We start from the raw sequence: 17415 nt of genomic DNA on the forward strand, positions 1-17415 counted from the left end.
GTCCTGAGTTTTGTGATTTTTAGTGAATCATTGAACCTGAGGAAGGTCATGGTATCCTCCTGGGATTGCAGCCAGTTGGTCACAAGTGCCGGTGGCCTGGGATCCCCATGTGGGGCTGGTGTCTGAAGTGAGGGCAGCCCCGTTGGGGACTATGTCCCTTCACTGGTGGCATCTGATCCAACTCTGCTGGTCGTTGTTAGAATTGTGGTGCAGTACACCAGGTGGTGTCAGAACAGAGGTGGTGGGATCTGCACACCTTGAGTAAGCCCTTCTCGACCAGCCTGTTGGAACAAAACACACTGCTCTTCACGGGAGCCTCCCGAGTTTCTTCTCACCTGTGTGAAGTCCCCTTGGTTTACTGTCCTGAGTTTTGTTCTCTCTCATCCCCAACCCCTCTTGTAGTTTTTTCTTCCTCACTGTCACTGTAACCATAAAAATACTCAGTATGTCAGTGATAGACTTGTCCTTCTATTCAGAGATGACTCTTCAACTGTCCAGGGACACTTTTTTCCAATAAAAAGTTCAGGATGGTAATTTGTGACTCCTCACTAAAGGCAAGCTGAAAGTGCATGTGTGTGTGTGTGTGTGTGTGTGTGTGTGTGTGTGCATGCATGTGTGGTTTTTAAGTCATTTGTGGTCTGCTAGAGTGACCCATGGGCTAAGTTTGGACTTGCTCATAGGTTTTACATCTGTTTTCTCATCAGTTCCCAGGTGGTCTTGAAATGCCATAGCATCGTGAATAACCGATGGATCTCCAACCGTTATTGACCTTGGAGTTGCAGTCTACCTGTATTTTATTGTAGATCAATTCCAATACATAAAATACAGGAAGACTCTAAAAAAGCAAATCAAAGAGTGAAGGGGAAATGATACATTTAAAAAGCCTGTTTTAAAGGGGGCAATTTGGAATAAATGCACACACAAAATGGGTCCTTTTGCTGATGCCTCTGCTGCCTTATTGAGCTGTATGTCCTTATTCCAGGCACGTCTCCTTTCTGAGTCTTAACTTTGCCTGCATTAAAGGTTCCATGAGGACCAGATGAAATTTTTGAGGTAAAAATAGGTCGACATTTAAAATATGGTGCATGTGATTACTCTACCTTCTCTACATACCCATACACACACCTGAATTTTGACGGAAATCCAGTTGGGGGCTGCCTTGGGAACTAGGACACAGTATTATAGCCAAAGGGCCTTTTCTCTTAACCGAGGCATGTTGGCATTGCCACCACTCCCTTCTTGGGGTCACATTCCCCACAGAGTTCCTGTACCCAAGGGCTGCTGACATTAGGTGAGCCCCACCTACTCCCTTCCCTTGTGTATTTGAACTTTGTTCTTCTCCTTTCTGCCTCACTATATCTCCTTCCTCCCTGCCAGCTTCCTGAGCTTGTTCTGTGAACCACAGACAAGCCATTTGCATGCCCAGGCTGTGCTGAGCCCTGTTTGCTGTCCTTGGCACCCTGTCCCTGATCTGGGATGGCAAACCAGGCAGGTGTTCTCAGATGGCTTCTAGAGATCCAGCCACAGATGCCTCTCCCTGTCTCCCACCCCAAGACTCACTTCTGTTCTATCTGCCCCCTGGAGCTTCATCGATTTTTTTGTTTGTTTATTTATTTATTTTCTGAGACTCTAGCCCTATCACCCAGGCTGGAGTGCAGTGGCCTGATTTTGGCTCACTGCAACCTCCGCCTCCTAGGCTCAAGTGATTCTCCTACCTCAGCCTCCTGAGTAGCTGAGACTACAGGCATGTACCACCACGCCCAGCTATTTTTTGTATTTTTAATAGAGATGGGGTTTCACCATGTTGGCCAGTCTAGTCTCAAACTCCTGGCCTCAAGTGATCTGCCCCTTGGCCTCCCAAAGTACTGAGATTACAGGCGTGAGCCACTGTGCCCAGCCTTCTTCATTGATTTGTTCATTGCCTAGCCATGAATTCAGCATGTGGAAGAAATGTTAATACTTTGAGGTAAACAGACAGACTAGGGCCACCTAGAGAGCTGGTTGAGTTTCCCATCAATGTAGGTATAAAGATAAGTTGGACACGTGGTGGGGCACCCAGATCAGTTGTCCTTTTCTCTTAATCACTTCACTATTTTTCTAAGAATGATACATGGTTGATATGGGTAGGCTTTGTGTCCCCACCCAAATCTCATCTTGAATTGTAATCCCCGTAATCCCTGCTTGTCAAGGGAGAGAGCAGGTGGAGGTAACTAAATCATGGGAGTGGTTCTCCTATGCTGTTCTCGTGATAGTGAGTTTTCACAAGATCTGATGGTTTTGTAAAGGGCTCTTCCCCCTTGGCTCAGCACCTCTCCTTCCTGCTGCCTTGTGAAGAAGATGCCTTGCTTTCCCTTTGACTTCTGGCATAATTGTAACTTTCCTGAGGCCTCCCCAGCCATGCTGAACTGTGAGTCAATTAAACCCCTTTCCTTTATAAATTACCCACTCTCGGGCAGCTCTTTTTCGCAGTGTGAAAATGGACTAATACAATGGTCATTATGAAGGAGTAAAGCAGGACAGAAAATTACAAATAAATCATCTCAAATACTACCATCTGGAAAGAAATCTGTCTCTTAGTGGATAAATAGATATATGCATGCATAGATGATGTTATAAACATGATGGAGAGATGGCAGATAGGTAGAATGATAGATGGTCAGTGGTTTTTAATCCTTCTGGAATCACAGACCTCTTTGGTAATCTAACTATAGCTTGACTTCAGAACTCCCTCACCAGGACAACACATGCATACACGTACACAGAACGCAACTTTGCACACAGTTTTAGGGGATTCATGAAAAGCTGCTGCCACAGAATGATTGATGATTTTTGTGTAGTCCCATGAAAAGGTATACTTAATTTCATCATAGAAACAAAGAACAACTCAGCAAACATGGAAACAGTGTTATAGGCATGCAATATATTCACAACTAGGAGCAGCTGCCACATTGCCTGCCCCAAAGCACACACACCACACCCACACCCACAAGCAAAAGAGTGAACCAAGCAAAACCAGCTGCTCTGACCTTTTCCATGAATGTATATTTGCTACTTGTTCATTCGTTCTGTCATCTGCTGGCACTTGCTCTCCAGAAATGTGAAAGGTCATGAGCTCATCCAGGACCTGCTATCCTCCCTGCATTTAGACAGCTCCCACCTACCTGATGCCGGCCTGTCTGATGATGATGAGCCTCCCAGTGCCAGCCTGCCCCCCGACCCGCCACTCCGATGCACAGTGCCTGTGACCAGTGGCTGCAGGATGCCTTCCACATCAGCCTCTGAAGAGCTGGGGGTCGGGTGGGCATGCACCCATGCAAAAGGCTCAGAGACTCCCCCTTCCATAAGCCCTCAGACTGCAGTGCTGGTGCCTTCCCCCATACTGCCTCACCTCACAGAAGGGCCAGGCACCACTTGTATCTCTCAGATGCAAAACTGCCAACCCCTTTCTCCTGTCTTGGGTTGGCTGGCACTGGGGTGGGCACCTAGGGTATAGTCTCTGCCCATGGCACTGGGCCTCCATTTCTTCCACATGTGTGCACCTCCAGCTTGGCCTGGCTGTAAGGCCCAAAGCAACTTCCCTTCCCCTTGGAGGCTCTGGGATTGGGATGAGTGCCTGGCACCCATCTCCTTCTCCTCTTTTGTGGCTATTGGCAGCTGCTGGCTCAGGGGCATCCCACTTGCAGGCTCTGGGTTCCACTCTCAGGGAAGGGCTCCAGGACCCATCCCTACACCCACCCACAGCCAGGAGGGCCAAGGTCCCATGCTGGATATTTAAATTTAGAGGCTGGCTTCCAGGGTGCATAGATAAATACTCTCTCAGAGTCAAAAAAAAAAAAAAAAAGAAATGTGAAAGGTCAAAAAAATGGATAGAAGAACATTTCCAACTTAAGAGCATTCTATTGGCTATTTTAAATTATTTTCCTGTGAATTGGAGACACATCACCATTGTAATATTGGGACAAAGCAGTGTGGTGTGTGAGGAAAAGCCCAGCTGCACCATTTCCGTGACGTTGGCAAGTTACTGTATTTCTCTATTTCCTCACCTGTTGGTGAGGAGTGAGTGTAATGACATCTTAGTGTTATGACACAACTAAACAAGACACAGTAAGCAGTTGACACAGTAAATGCTCAGTGCTAGTGGTGGTGGTTATAATAATCATAGTCTAGGCAGCTTAAAGACAATAGTAAATAGGAAATGCTACATTAATGCTAATTCCCTTAAAATGCAGTGTCGGTCAGTGTTCTGTGGGCACACAATGTGAGAACTATTGGGCTTTTTAGCAAGTTAACATAGGATGGGAAATAGTGCTGTGGCCAGCTTTGAAAAAATAAAGTCTGCCCAACTCCCTCAGTCTCTTCATTCTCCTTGAACACTTTTCTTTTTCTTTTTTTTGAGTCAGAGTCTCGCTCTTGTAGCTCAGGCTGGAGTGCAATAGCGTGATCTCGGCTCACTGCAACCTCTGCCTCCTGGGTTCAAGTGATTCTTCCGCCTCAGCCTCCCACACAGCTGGGACTACAGGCACACGCCACCACACCCAGCTAATTTTTGTATTTTTAGTAGAGACGGGGTTTCACCATGTTGGCCAGGATGGTCTCGATCTCCTGACCTCGGGATCCGCCTGCCTCGGCCTCCCAAAGTGCTGGGATTACAGGCGTGAGCCACTGAGCCCAGCCTGATTCCCCTTGAACACTTAATATACTGGTTTCAGATTGGCCAGCACCTATGTTAATTTACAATTGTTCTGTGAATTTACTATTGTCCTACTCTTGAGGATAGGGGAATGTTCATATGAAGAAAAACCACTCAGTTTGTAATTTTACATCACCCTTCTCTACATAAAAAAATTCACAGACAAAGATAGTATTTGACCTCTAATACCAATATCCATGTATTCATTAATAATATTGGATTATTAATCACCCTTTGATGTTACTGGTACCATCAGATGCACAACCCTTGAAATGGCACGCAGAGTTAGTGTCACCTGTATAAAGCACAGAAACTAAGTTCTTAAAGTGCCCAACTAAATCAATGCTTCTTTAACAGAAATGACTTCCTTTTTTAAAAAAAAAGCTCAGAAACTTACCATTCCCACTTTATAAACTACTCACTGATTATCTCTTTATTTGTACAAGGCTGAAAGCAATTTGTGCTGTTTCCTTTTTGGATAATTATTTTTAAAAATAGAAATTGAAATTTACTAATGATTTAGGAAGTACCAACTATCATTAGTTGCCAGCAAATCTAGGCCTGGTTCCGACTACTTGGAGGCTGAGGTGGGAGGACTGCTTTGAGACCACAAGTTTGAGTCCAGCCCAGGGCAGCATCGTGAGACCCAATCTCTAAAAAGAAAAGAAATGTATGCCAGCAATGTAATCTTTTTGTTTGTTTGTTTGTTTGAGACAGAGTCGCCCAGGCTGGAGTGCAGTGGTGCGATCTCGGCTCACAGCAACCTCTGCCTCCCGGGTTCAAGTGATTCTCCTGCCTCAGCCTCCCAAGTAGCTGGGACTACAGGTGCCTGCCACCACACCCAGCTAATTTTTGTATTTTTTTGGTAGAGACATGGTTTCACCATGTTGGCCAGGCTGTCTTGAATTCTTGGCCTCAAGTGATCCACCCACCTCAGCCTCCCAAAGTGCTGAGATTACAGGCATGAGCCATGGTGCCCAGCCCAGCAATGTAATCTTAACAAATTATACAAGGTGTAAATTTAAAAAGCTTCTGCATTTATGTACTGGATGCAGTTGTTGCATGACTTTGTACTATTCTGTGAGCAGCACTTTGTTCTATGAACAGGAGCACTACCTGGTAGGTGGAGCAGTTTCTGTTTTCGCTTTTTCTTGCCTATTCCTAATGGCTCATAATGAGACACTACCCCTTTATGTCCAACTGTTTAATATGCCTCAAGTCAGATTTCTTTAAAACATATTCTAACAATGGCACACATTGATTTTTCATCTGGCCCCTGTCTGGAGGGCAGCCAGTAACCAGTAACTGGGTTCAGCAGGGCACTGCTGTCCACTTTTAGGAATCAGTAGTCTCTACGACAGGGAAAAAGAGAGAGTACTAGAAGCCACCACTCCTGGCCTTATGGCAAGGCGGAGACTAAAAGAAGGTTAAAACAAGGCTGCGTGTGGGAGCTCATGCCTGTAATATCAACACTTTGGAAGGCTGAGGCGGGTGGATCACCTGAGGTCAGGAGTTCAAGACCAACCTGGCCAACATTGCAAAACCCTGTCTCTACTAAAAATACAAAACTTAGCCAGGTGTGGTCGCGGGCACCTATAATCTCAGCTACTCGGGAGGCTGGGACAGGAGAATCACTTGAACTGGGGGCGGAGGTTGCAGTGAGCTGATATCGTGCCACTTCACTCCAGCCTGGCCAAAAGAATGAAACTCTGTCTCAAAAAAAAAAAAAATAAATAAAAATAAAACATAGATGCTGGAATTCTATTCCATAGTTGTCTCTTTTATATATATATATGTGTATATATATATACGTATATATACATGTATATATATACGTATATATGTATGTATGTATACATACATATATATACACATATATATACACATATATGTATGTGTGTGTGTGTGTATATATATATATATATTTTTTTTTTTTTGAGATGGAGTCTCGCTCTGTCGCCCAGACTGGAGTACAGTGGTGTGATCTCGGCTCACTGCAACCTCCACCTCCCGGGTTCAAGCAATTCTCCTGCCTCAGCCTCCTGAGTAGCTGGGATTACAGGCACACACCATCATGCCTGGCTAATTTTTGTATTTTTAGGAGAGACGGGGTTTCACTGTGTTGGTCAGGCTGGTCTCGAGCTCCTGACCTTGTGATCTGCCCACCTCGGCCTCCCAAAGTGCTGGGATTACAGGCGTGAGCCATCGTGCCCGACCTTTTTTATATCTTTACTCTCTCCCTTTCCATCAGATAGTTCCTTCTCCCATGCTGCAAATTATGATCCTGCATTCCTTAACAAGGCAATGATATTCAGTGAAAACCCTGCCAACTTGCAGAATCTGGTGTGGTCGAACAGTGACCTCCCTGGTCATGGGTCATCTGCTGCTGCTATACTTAGGACGGCTGCTCCTCCAGGTAATTTTTTGTTTCCCCTACCCCTCAAGTATGCCTCTGCGGTTCCCCGCCTGGAAATCCAGCCATGATCCCCTCTGTCAATACTACTGTTGCCAAACTGACATCAGTGAAGGGGTGACTGATTCATTCAGTAAATACTTCTTGAGTGCCTACTGGGTGCCAGTTGTTGTCCCTAGGTTGGGGAGACAGCAGTGAGAAAAGAAACCCAAATTCCTGCCTACATTCTAGTAGAGGAAATATACAACATATTAGTCTAGGGAAAAGGGCCATAAAGAAAACAAAGCCAGTTAGGGGCATGGCATGATAGATACATGTGTGTGCTGGTCTAGCTAAGGCATTCAGGAAAGACCTCTCTGATGGGATGTTTGCTCAGTGTCCAGAATGAAGTGGGGAGAGGGTTAGGCCATGCAAAGCTCTAGGAGAGAGAGAAGGCCCTGGGGCAGCAGCGTGCCTGGTATTTGAAGAACCCCGTGTGTGGTTTTAGGTTCTATTTTAAGCGTGGGGTGATGTAAGGAAGGGCACGGTTCCCTTCATCCTACTCTTTCACTTCCCATTAGAAAGTGAGCTCCATGAGTGCAGGAGTTTCATCTCTTCTGTTCGTTGCTGTTTCCTAAATACTCAGAACAATGCCTGGGACACAGGAGACACACCAGAGATGTTGGTCTAATGTGTCAATGTGCATCGTGAACACAAGCCCAGCATGCATAAGAGATGTGCTGTATGTCTGGGGTCAGCCAGAGAAATTTATAACAGAGGAGAAAAAGTAAAATTTAAAACCCAATGCTAGGTTGGGCATGGTGGCTCATGCCTGGAATCCCAGCACTTTGGGAGGCTGAAGTGGGTGGATCACATGAGGCCAGGAATTCAAGACCAGCCTGGCCAAATGGTGAAACCCTGTCTCTACTAAAAACACAAAAATTAGCTGGGCATGGTAGTGGGCACTTGTAATCCTAGCTACTCGGGAGGTCGAGACATGAGAATTGCTTGAACCCAGGAGGTGGAGGTTGCAGTGAGCTGCAACTCCAGCCTGTGCAGTACCACTGCACTCCAGCCTGGGCGACAGAGCAAGACTCTGTCTCCAAAACACACACACACACACACACACACACACACACACGCTAAAGTCCTAAAGAAAAAATAGGCCAGGCATGGTGGCTCACACCTGTAATCTCAGCAATTTGGGAGACTGAGGTGGGTGGATAACTTGAGTTCAACAGTTTGAGACCAGCCTGGGCAACATGGCAAGATCCTGTGTCTACAGAAAATACAAAAATCAGCCGGTGTGGTGATGGGCATCTGTAGTCCCATGCCACCACCGTGCTGGGAGAGTTGCTTGAGCCTGGGAGGTCGAGTCTACAGTGAGCTGAAATTGCACCACTGCACTCCAGCCTGGGCGACAGAGGCAGACCTTGTTTCAACAACAACAAGAACAGAAATTTAGTCTGGCACCAGGAGGTTGAGTCTGCAGTGAGCTGCATTCCAGCCTCACTCTCTTTTTCCTTTTTTCCTTTTTTTTTTTTTTGAGACTGAGTCTCACTCTGTCACCCAGGCTGGAGTGCAGTGGCGCCATCTCGGCTCACTGCAAGCTCTGCCCCCTGGTTCATGCCATTCTCCTGCCTCAGCCTCCCGAGTAGCCGGGACTACAGGTGCCCGCCACCACGCCCGGCTAATTTTTTGTATTTTTAGTAGAGATGGGGTTTCACTGTGTTAGCCAGGATGGTCATGATCTGACCTCCTGATCCGCCCGCCTTGCCCTCCCAAAGTGCTGGGATTACAGGCATGAGCTACTGCACCCGGCCACCAGCCTCACTCTCACTCTCTCTCTCCATATACATAAAATAACTTAAAAAAAACCCAGATTCTCGAGCTCCACTCCCAGAGTTTCCGATTCAACAGGTTTAAGGTGGAGCTTGAAAATTCACAAATTCACATTTCTAGCAAGTTCTCAGGTATTGTTGAGGCTGCTGGTCTGGGAACTGCACTTTGAGAATCACTGGCCTAGAAAGACACCTTAAAAGACATCAACTGGTGCTGGGTGTGGTGGCTCATGCCTGTAATCCCAGCATTTTGGGAGGCCGAGGAGGGCAGATCACTTGAGGTCAGGAGTTCAAGACCACCCTGGCCAACATGGTGAAACCTGGTCTCTACTAAAAATATAAAACTTAGCTGGGAGTGGTGGCATGTACCTGTAATCCAGGCTACTCAGGAGGCTGAGGCAGGAGAATAGCTTAAACCCGGGAGGTGGAGGTTGCAGTGAGCTGAGATCGCTCCACCGCGCTCCAGCCTGGACGACAGAGTGAGACTCCATCTCAAAAAAAAAAAAAAAAAAAAAAAAAGACATCCACTGGTACATAAAGGTGAGCCTTTGTGAATCAAATTTGGTTCCCCTTGAGGTCTCCCCCAAAGGGAGGAAGGGAAAGAGTCCTCTCTGTGGCATTGCACATGGTGGAACTAGTATCCCTTGTATATTATTCTCATTCCCTTTGCTCGCATTAAACTTCATTTACCTTTCTTTACTGATTATTTGTCCTTTCATCCTCTGTCCAGTCTCCCCTAAAGGTGAGTGTTTTCCAAGGTCCAGGATCTCTGCTATTTTCACCTTAGCATCTTGCCCTTCAAGAATCCACCCACTTCTTCTTCTCCTCCTCCTCCTCCTCCTCCTTCTTCTTCTTCTTCTTCATCTTCTTCATCATCATCATGTAATAGCTGACATTTATTTCAACTTCCTATGTTCCTGGTAATGTACAGGACTTTACATAAGTATCAGTTAGGATGCTGCTTTTGGTAGCAATGAGCAGAAAACTCAACTGAAAAAAATAAGGGCTGGGTGTGGTGGAGTGTTCCTGTAGCCCCAGTTACTTGGGAGGCTGAGGTGGGAGGATCACTTGAGCCGAGGACTTCAAGGCTGAAGTGAGCTATGATCGCTGCAGTCCAACCTGGGTGACGGAGTAAAACCCTGTCTCTAAATAAATAAATAAATAAATGAATAAAGAAAAATTTCATCTCACATATCCAGTAGTCCCAGCTAGGGCAGCTGCGGGGTTGGTTGACTCAACATTGTCTCAACATTGTCATCAAGGGCTCCTTCCTTCTTTCTACACCACCTTTCTTGGCCTGTTGGCTTTGTCCTCAGTGTTGAGTCCCTCATGGTCAGAAGATGGCTGCAATGCTGCAGGCATTGCACCCAGTCATGACATTGTCTCTGTCTTTTTAAGAGCCGGGAAGCCTTTCCTGGAGGCACCCTGCAGATCTCCCCCTCACATCTCATTGGCTAGAGTTAACTTGCATGTCCACCTCCAATTGCAAAGAGAATGGGATTCGCATGTTGCTTACTCCTGAGTTGGGGTGGGTCACCTTCTCTGAGTACTTGGCTGTCATTTGGACTGAGCTGGCAGTCTGCTGCAGGGAAAGAGAAGGGAAGCGGGTGTTGGGTGATCAATCAACAGCTGTGCTCTGGTTATCCACTGCTGTGTAACAGCCAAGACAAAGCTGATGAAAACAAAAGCCCCGGTCAATTCCATGTGAATGTCTGAATGTAACTTTACAGTCTATGTATTTAAAACCATGTTTATTTCTTGTTCCTCAAAACCAGCTCTCCCCTGTGTTGGGGAAGAGTTCCACCACCGCATCAGGGTGACCTTGCATGTATCCACTTAGGCAGAGTCTTGGCAGAACGCCTCATGGTCTTCCTGGATGTGGGAGGCTGGGAGGCCTGTGTACATAGCCACTGTGAGGAGATCTTCTGTTCGCCTCCTTCTCTCTCCTGGGAAGCTGTCATGAGACAGTTTCTCATATCTTGGGGGTTCTGGTGATGTGGAGGCTTTCTGTCCCAGCTTCCTCAGAATAGAGCTTCTAGGATTAGCACTTTGGCAACGGGGTATCCCACAAGTCACACTGCAGCCATGTGGGTCTTTGATTTGGTGTCATACACTTCGTGGTATGTAGGACAAAGATCACAGGAAGCTGGCACATTTATTCTTTTTGCTGTCTACGTAAGTAATAAACTCTCTAAATCTTAAAGTAGCTCCTTGTAACTTGACTGGTTGACTGAGAACTTGGCTTTGGCCTTGACACCCTGCACCTCCACACTTCTATCATCAACAGAGTGTACACAATAAATAGTCATTGAACACATCCTTTCTTCCAAGGCTGAAAATCTTGAGCGATCCCTTACCCCTTTCCTCTAGGTATCCTACATCTTGGCCTGTCAATTCTTCCTCCATGAATGTTTTCATTTCTGCCTCTACTTCTATTGAATAACTTTCCTGTTTCTAATCCTTCCCCCTTACAACTCACCTTCCACACTGCTCCCAAAATAATCTTAAAATGCCATTTTTGTACATGGTACCCTAAAGTTTATAGTTCACAGATTTATGGCATGCTTTAGGTTCTTTTTTTTTTTTTTTTTTGAGATGGAGTTTTGCTCTTGTCACCCAGGCTAGAATGCAATGGTGTGACCTCAGCTCACTGCAACGTCTGCCTCCCAGGTTCAAGGGATTCTCCTGCCTCAGCCTCCTGAATAGCTGGGATTGCAGGTGTCTGCCACCATACCCGGCTAATTTTTGTGTTTTTAGTAGAGACAGGGTTTTGTCATGTTGGCCAAGCTAGTCTCAAACTCTTGACCTCAGGTGATCAGCCCACTTCAGCCTCCCAAAGTGCTGGGATTACAGGCGTGAGCAACTGTGCCTGGCCACACATCAGTCTTTTCTTCTTGCCAGCTTGCCAACATGTTGTTCCCAGAACATGTCAGAATGGCATCTCTTTAGAGGTGCAGCCTAAGTGCCACTTTTTTTCTCCAAGAAACGTTTCTCCACCACTAGCTTTTCTGAACCTGTGTGTTACTGACTTCTCTGTGGGCTTGTGGATCAATCAGAATAGAAAATGGCCACAGACAGAAGAAGATAACCAGACAGAACAAGCTCATTGCCAGTTTATACTAAATATGTCTGAGATACCTCAGCTAGGACTGGTATCCTTGGTTCAGAGGTTCTTTACTGGAGTCTCAGAGGCCCTTGAAGTTGGCTGCAAAATTCTGCTGTATGCGCCAAACTGCTAGGGTCAGAGGGAGGGAGGAAGTGTCTGTAACTATAGCCAACTTCTTATAGAGGTTGGCTTATGATACAATAAAGACTAGGAACCCCTGACCTAGGAAAAAGATGGCATAACTTAGTGGGAGAAAAAATAAAGGAACAACAAACTCCACTAAATTTTGGAGTCACAAGACTGGATCAGTATCCTAGCTCTGTGCAGCACTGGCATGTCATAAGCCTTTCTGAATCGCAATGTACTCATTTAGAAAAATTATATCTACTCTGCCTCCTCAATTGGGTTTCTATGGGGAATAATTTATATAAAATTGTTTTATAAATGATCACATGCCCTGCTAATATGTATGTTACTTGACTCCAGACCATACGGCTCTGTTTATATGTTCCCATTTACATAATGTCTCAGTTATTTAGAAATAATAGGTTCTTACTTGTCTTTTCTCCCCCTCCCTCCAGTTGTCTGAGGGTTTCATTGGCCCAGAGTTCATTGCCATTACCTAAATCATGGTCAAGATTTAGTATCAGATTGAAGGTCATGGCTCCTTTCACCAGTCTGATAATGGGAGGCCCACCCTGACCACCTTATTTAATCCTGATTATCTCCCAAAGGCCCTGTCTCTAATCAACTTGTAAATTTGGGGATTAAGTTTCAAATACATGAAATTTAAGGGAATACATGCAAACCATAGCATTAACCAATGCATTGCTAGATATGTGGTTATCTAGATGACTGGGAAGAATCACAACTAATATTAGAACCTGCTCCTACACATGCTTGAGTGAGTAATTCAGGAAACTGCTTTCATGAAAGGGTTTAGTATCCTTCCCTTGGTAGGTAGGTCAGATCGACAAACAGCACTGGGAAGAAGCAATAGAAGCAAAGGAATGGCCTATAACTACTACTGATTTTATCACTGGTAATTTTTCTCTATGCCTAGAGAAAAATCTGTCAATGGGGCTGGGTGCTCTGGCTCATGTCTGTAATCCCAACACTTTGGGAGGCCAAGGCAGGCAGATTGCTTGAGCCCAGGAGTTCAAGACCAGCCTGGGCAAAATGGTGAAACCCTGTCTCTACTAAAAATACAAAAATTAGCCAGGCATTGGTGGTGCACGCCTGTAGTCCCAGCTACTTGGGAGGCTGAGGTGGGAGGATCACTTAAGCCCTGGAAGGAGAGCCTGCAGTGAGCCATGTTTGTTCCACTTAACTCCAGCCTGGGCAACAGATTGAGACTCTGTCTCAAAAAAAAAAAAAAAAGAGAGAAAAGAAAAACTGGGACTAATCTCAGCAGTGGTCCAGACTCCCTCTGTAATCAAGCTCTTTGGTTTGATATAGATTATGGAGACTGAACTACTCTATATAATGATGCAGATATAACACCAGAACATGACCATGATACCCTTAACCATATCATAGAGAGCTCACTGAAATTAGGCATTGGTTCACTGGAAACTCTAGAAGCAAATGGAATGACTCTATAGTACCACTATAGAAAATAACTAGTTTCGTTTATTGGATAAATACTCGGGGCATATTTGAAGAGGAAACAGTCAACCTTAGTTGTTGATGACATACATGAGTTACTTTATCAAGTACAGTGAACTGTTTTTGGTTCCAACTCTCCAATTTTAAAGCATAACCATTCAACGTGGCAATGTGCAAACGTAGATATGACAAAGAATAGCTATGGCATTCATGTCACCCCCAACTGGTGGATAATGGGATTCACTTTACACCTTTCTCTCAATAATACTGGATTGTTCATCTTTTTTTTTTTTTTTTCTTTGAGATGGAGTTTTGCTCTTGTTGCCCAGGCTGGAGTACAATGGCATGATCTTGGCTCACTGAAACCTCCTCCTCCCGAGTTCAAGCGATTCTACTGCCTCAGCCTCCCAAGTAGCTGGGACAACAGGCACCTGCCACCACGCCCAGCTAATTTTTTTGTATTTTTAGTAGAGACGGGGTTTCACCATGTTGGCCAGGCTGGTCTCAAACTCCTGACCTCAGGTGATCCGCTCGCCTTGGCCTCCCAAAGTGCTGAGATTACAGGCATGAGCAACCGTGCCTGGCCACGCATCAATCTTTTCTTCTTGCCAGCTTGTCCAACATGTTGTTCCCAGAACATGTCGAATGGCACCTCCCTAGAGGCGCAACCCAAGTGCCACTGTTTTTTCTCCCGGAAACATTTCTCCACCACTAGCTTTTCTGAACCTGTGTGTTACTGACTTCTCTGTGGGCTTGTGGATCAATCAGAATAGAAAATGGCCACAGAAACAATGATAGACTGGATTAAGAAAATGTGGCACATATACACCATGGAATACTATGCAGCCATAAAAAATGATGAGTTCACGTCCTTTGTAGGGACATGGATGAAATTGGAAATCATCATTCTCAGTAAACTATCGCAAGAACAAAAAACCAAACACCGCATATTCTCACTCATAGGTGGGAATTGAACAATGAGAACACATGGACACAGGAAGGGGAACATCACACTCTGGGGACTGTTGTGGGGTGGGGGGAGGGGGGAGGGATAGCATTGGGAGATATACCTAATGCTAGATGACGAGTCGGTGGGTGCAGCGCACCAGCATGGCACATGTATACATATGTAACTTACCTCCACATTGCGCACATGTACCATAAAACCTAAAGTATAATAATAATAATAATAATAATAAAAGAAAAAATAAATAAATAAATAAATAAATAAATAAAAAAAGAAAAAAAAAAAAAAAAAAAAAAAAAAGAAAATGGCCACAGACAGAAGATAACCAGACAGAACAAGCTCATTGCCAGTTTATACTAAATATGTCTGAGATACCTCAGCTAGGACTGGTATCCTTGATTCAGAGGTTCTTTTTTTTTTTTTTGTTTTTTTTTTTGTTTTTTTGTTTTTTTTGTTTTTTTTTTTTCTTTCTTTTATTATTATTATTATTATTATTATACTTTAGGTTTTATGGTACATGTGCGCAATGTGCAGGTAAGTTACATATGTATACATGTGCCATGCTGGTGCGCTGCACCCACCAACTCGTCATCTAGCATTAGGTATATCTCCCAATGCTATCCCTCCCCCCTCCCCCCACCCCACAACAGTCCCCAGAGTGTGATGTTCCCCTTCCTCTGTCCATGTGTTCTCATTGTTCAATTCCCACCTATGAGTGAGAATATGCGGTGTTTGGTTTTTTGTTCTTGCGATAGTTTACTGAGAATGATGATTTCCAATTTCATCCATGTCCCTACAAAGGACGTGAACTCATCATTTTTTATGGCTGCATAGTATTCCATGGTGTATATGTGCCACATTTTCTTAATCCAGTCCATCATTGTTGGACATTTGGGTTGGTTCCAAGTCTTTGCTATTGTGAATAATGCCGCAATAAACATACGTGTGCATGTGTCTTTATAGCAGCATGATTTATAGTCCTTTGGGTATATACCCAGTAATGGGATGGCTGGGTCGAATGGAATTTCTAGTTCTAGATCCCTGAGGAATCGCCACACTGACTTCCACAAGGGTTGAACTAGTTTACAGTCCCACCAACAGTGTAAAAGTGTTCCTATTTCTCCACATCCTCTCCAGCACCTGTTGTTTCCTGACTTTTTAATGATTGCCATTCTAACTGGTGTGAGATGGTATCTCATTGTGGTTTTGATTTGCATTTCTCTGATGGCCAGTGATGGTGAGCATTTTTTCATGTGTTTTTTGGCTGCATAAATGTCTTCTTTTGAGAAGTGTCTGTTCATGTCCTTCGCCCACTTTTTGATGGGGTTGTTTGTTTTTTTCTTGTAAATTTGTTGGAGTTCATTGTAGATTCTGGATATTAGCCCTTTGTCAGATGAGTAGGTTGCGAAAATCTTCTCCCATTTTGTAGGTTGCCTGTTCACTCTGATGGTAGTTTCTTTTGCTGTGCAGAAGCTCTTGAGTTTAATGAGATCCCATTTGTCAATTTTGGCTTTTGTTGCCATTGCTTTTGGTGTTTTAGACATGAAGTCCTTGCCCATGCCTATGTCCTGAATGGTAATGCCTAGGTTTTCTTCTAGGGTTTTTATGGTTTTAGGTCTAACATTTAAGTCTTTAATCCATCTTGAATTGATTTTTGTATAAGGTGTAAGGAAGGGATCCAGTTTCAGCTTTCTACATATGGCTAGCCAGTTTTCCCAGCACCATTTATTAAATAGGGAATCCTTTCCCCATTTCTTGTTTTTGTCAGGTTTGTCAAAGATCAGATACTTGTAGATATGTGGCATTAGTTCTGACGGCTCTGTTCTGTTCCATTGATCTATATCTCTGTTTTGGTACCAGTACCATGTTGTTTTGGTTACTGTAGCCTTGTAGTATAGTTTGAAGTCAGGTAGCGTGATGCCTCCAGCTTTGTTCTTTTGGCTTAGGATTGACTTGGCGATGCGGGCTCTTTTTTGGTTCCATATGAACTTTAAAGTAGTTTTTTCCAATTCTGTGAAGAAAGTCATTGGTAGCTTGATGGGGATGGCATTGAATCTGTAAATTACCTTGGGAAGGATGGCCATTTTCATGATATTGATTCTTCCTACCCATGAGCATGGAATGTTCTTCCATTTGTTTGTATCCTCTTTTATTTCCTTGAGCAGTGGTTTGTAGTTCTCCTTGAAGAGGTCTTTCACATCCCTTGTAAGTTGGATTCCTAGGTATTTTATTCTCTTTGAAGCAATTGTGAATGGGAGTTCACTCATGATTTGGCTCTCTGTTTGTCTGTTATTGATGTATAAGAATGCTTGTGATTTTTGCACATTGATTTTGTATCCTGAGACTTTGCTGAAGTTGCTTATCAGCTTAAGGAGATTTTGGGCTGAGACAATGGGGTTTTCTAGATATACTATCATGTCATCTGCAAACAGGGACAATTTGACTTCCTCTTTTCCTAATTGAATACCCTTGATTTCCTTCTCCTGCCTAATTGCCCTGGCCAGAACTTCCAACACTATGTTGAATAGAAGTGGTGAGAGAGGGCATCCCTGTCTTGTGCCAGTTTTCAAAGGGAATGCTTCCAGTTTTTGCCCATTCAGTATGATATTGGCTGTGGGTTTGTCATAAATAGCTCTTATTATTTTGAGATACGTCCCATCAATTCCTAATTTATTGAGAGTTTTTAGCATGAAGGGTTGTTGAATTTTGTCAAAGGCCTTTTCTGCATCTATTGAGATAATCATGTGGTTTTTGTCTTTCGTTCTGTTTATATGCTGGATTACATTTATTGATTTGCGTATATTGAACCAG

General features: G+C 44.3%; 1 long non-coding RNA gene across 1 annotated transcript in view; it reads left to right on the top strand.

Moving 5' to 3' along the window:
- Window positions 1–6941: 6941 nt before the first annotated feature.
- LOC134738704 (uncharacterized) overlaps window positions 6942–17415 on the top strand; it is a 32235-nt gene continuing 21761 nt past the window's right edge. The window contains exon 1 of the long non-coding RNA XR_010124623.1: window positions 6942–7106. This is a non-coding gene — a long non-coding RNA (uncharacterized LOC134738704). The remainder of the gene's footprint in view (window positions 7107–17415) is intronic.

The sequence above is a fragment of the Pongo pygmaeus genome, chromosome 19, assembly GCF_028885625.2.
Source record: "Pongo pygmaeus isolate AG05252 chromosome 19, NHGRI_mPonPyg2-v2.0_pri, whole genome shotgun sequence".
NCBI lineage: Eukaryota > Metazoa > Chordata > Mammalia > Primates > Hominidae > Pongo > Pongo pygmaeus.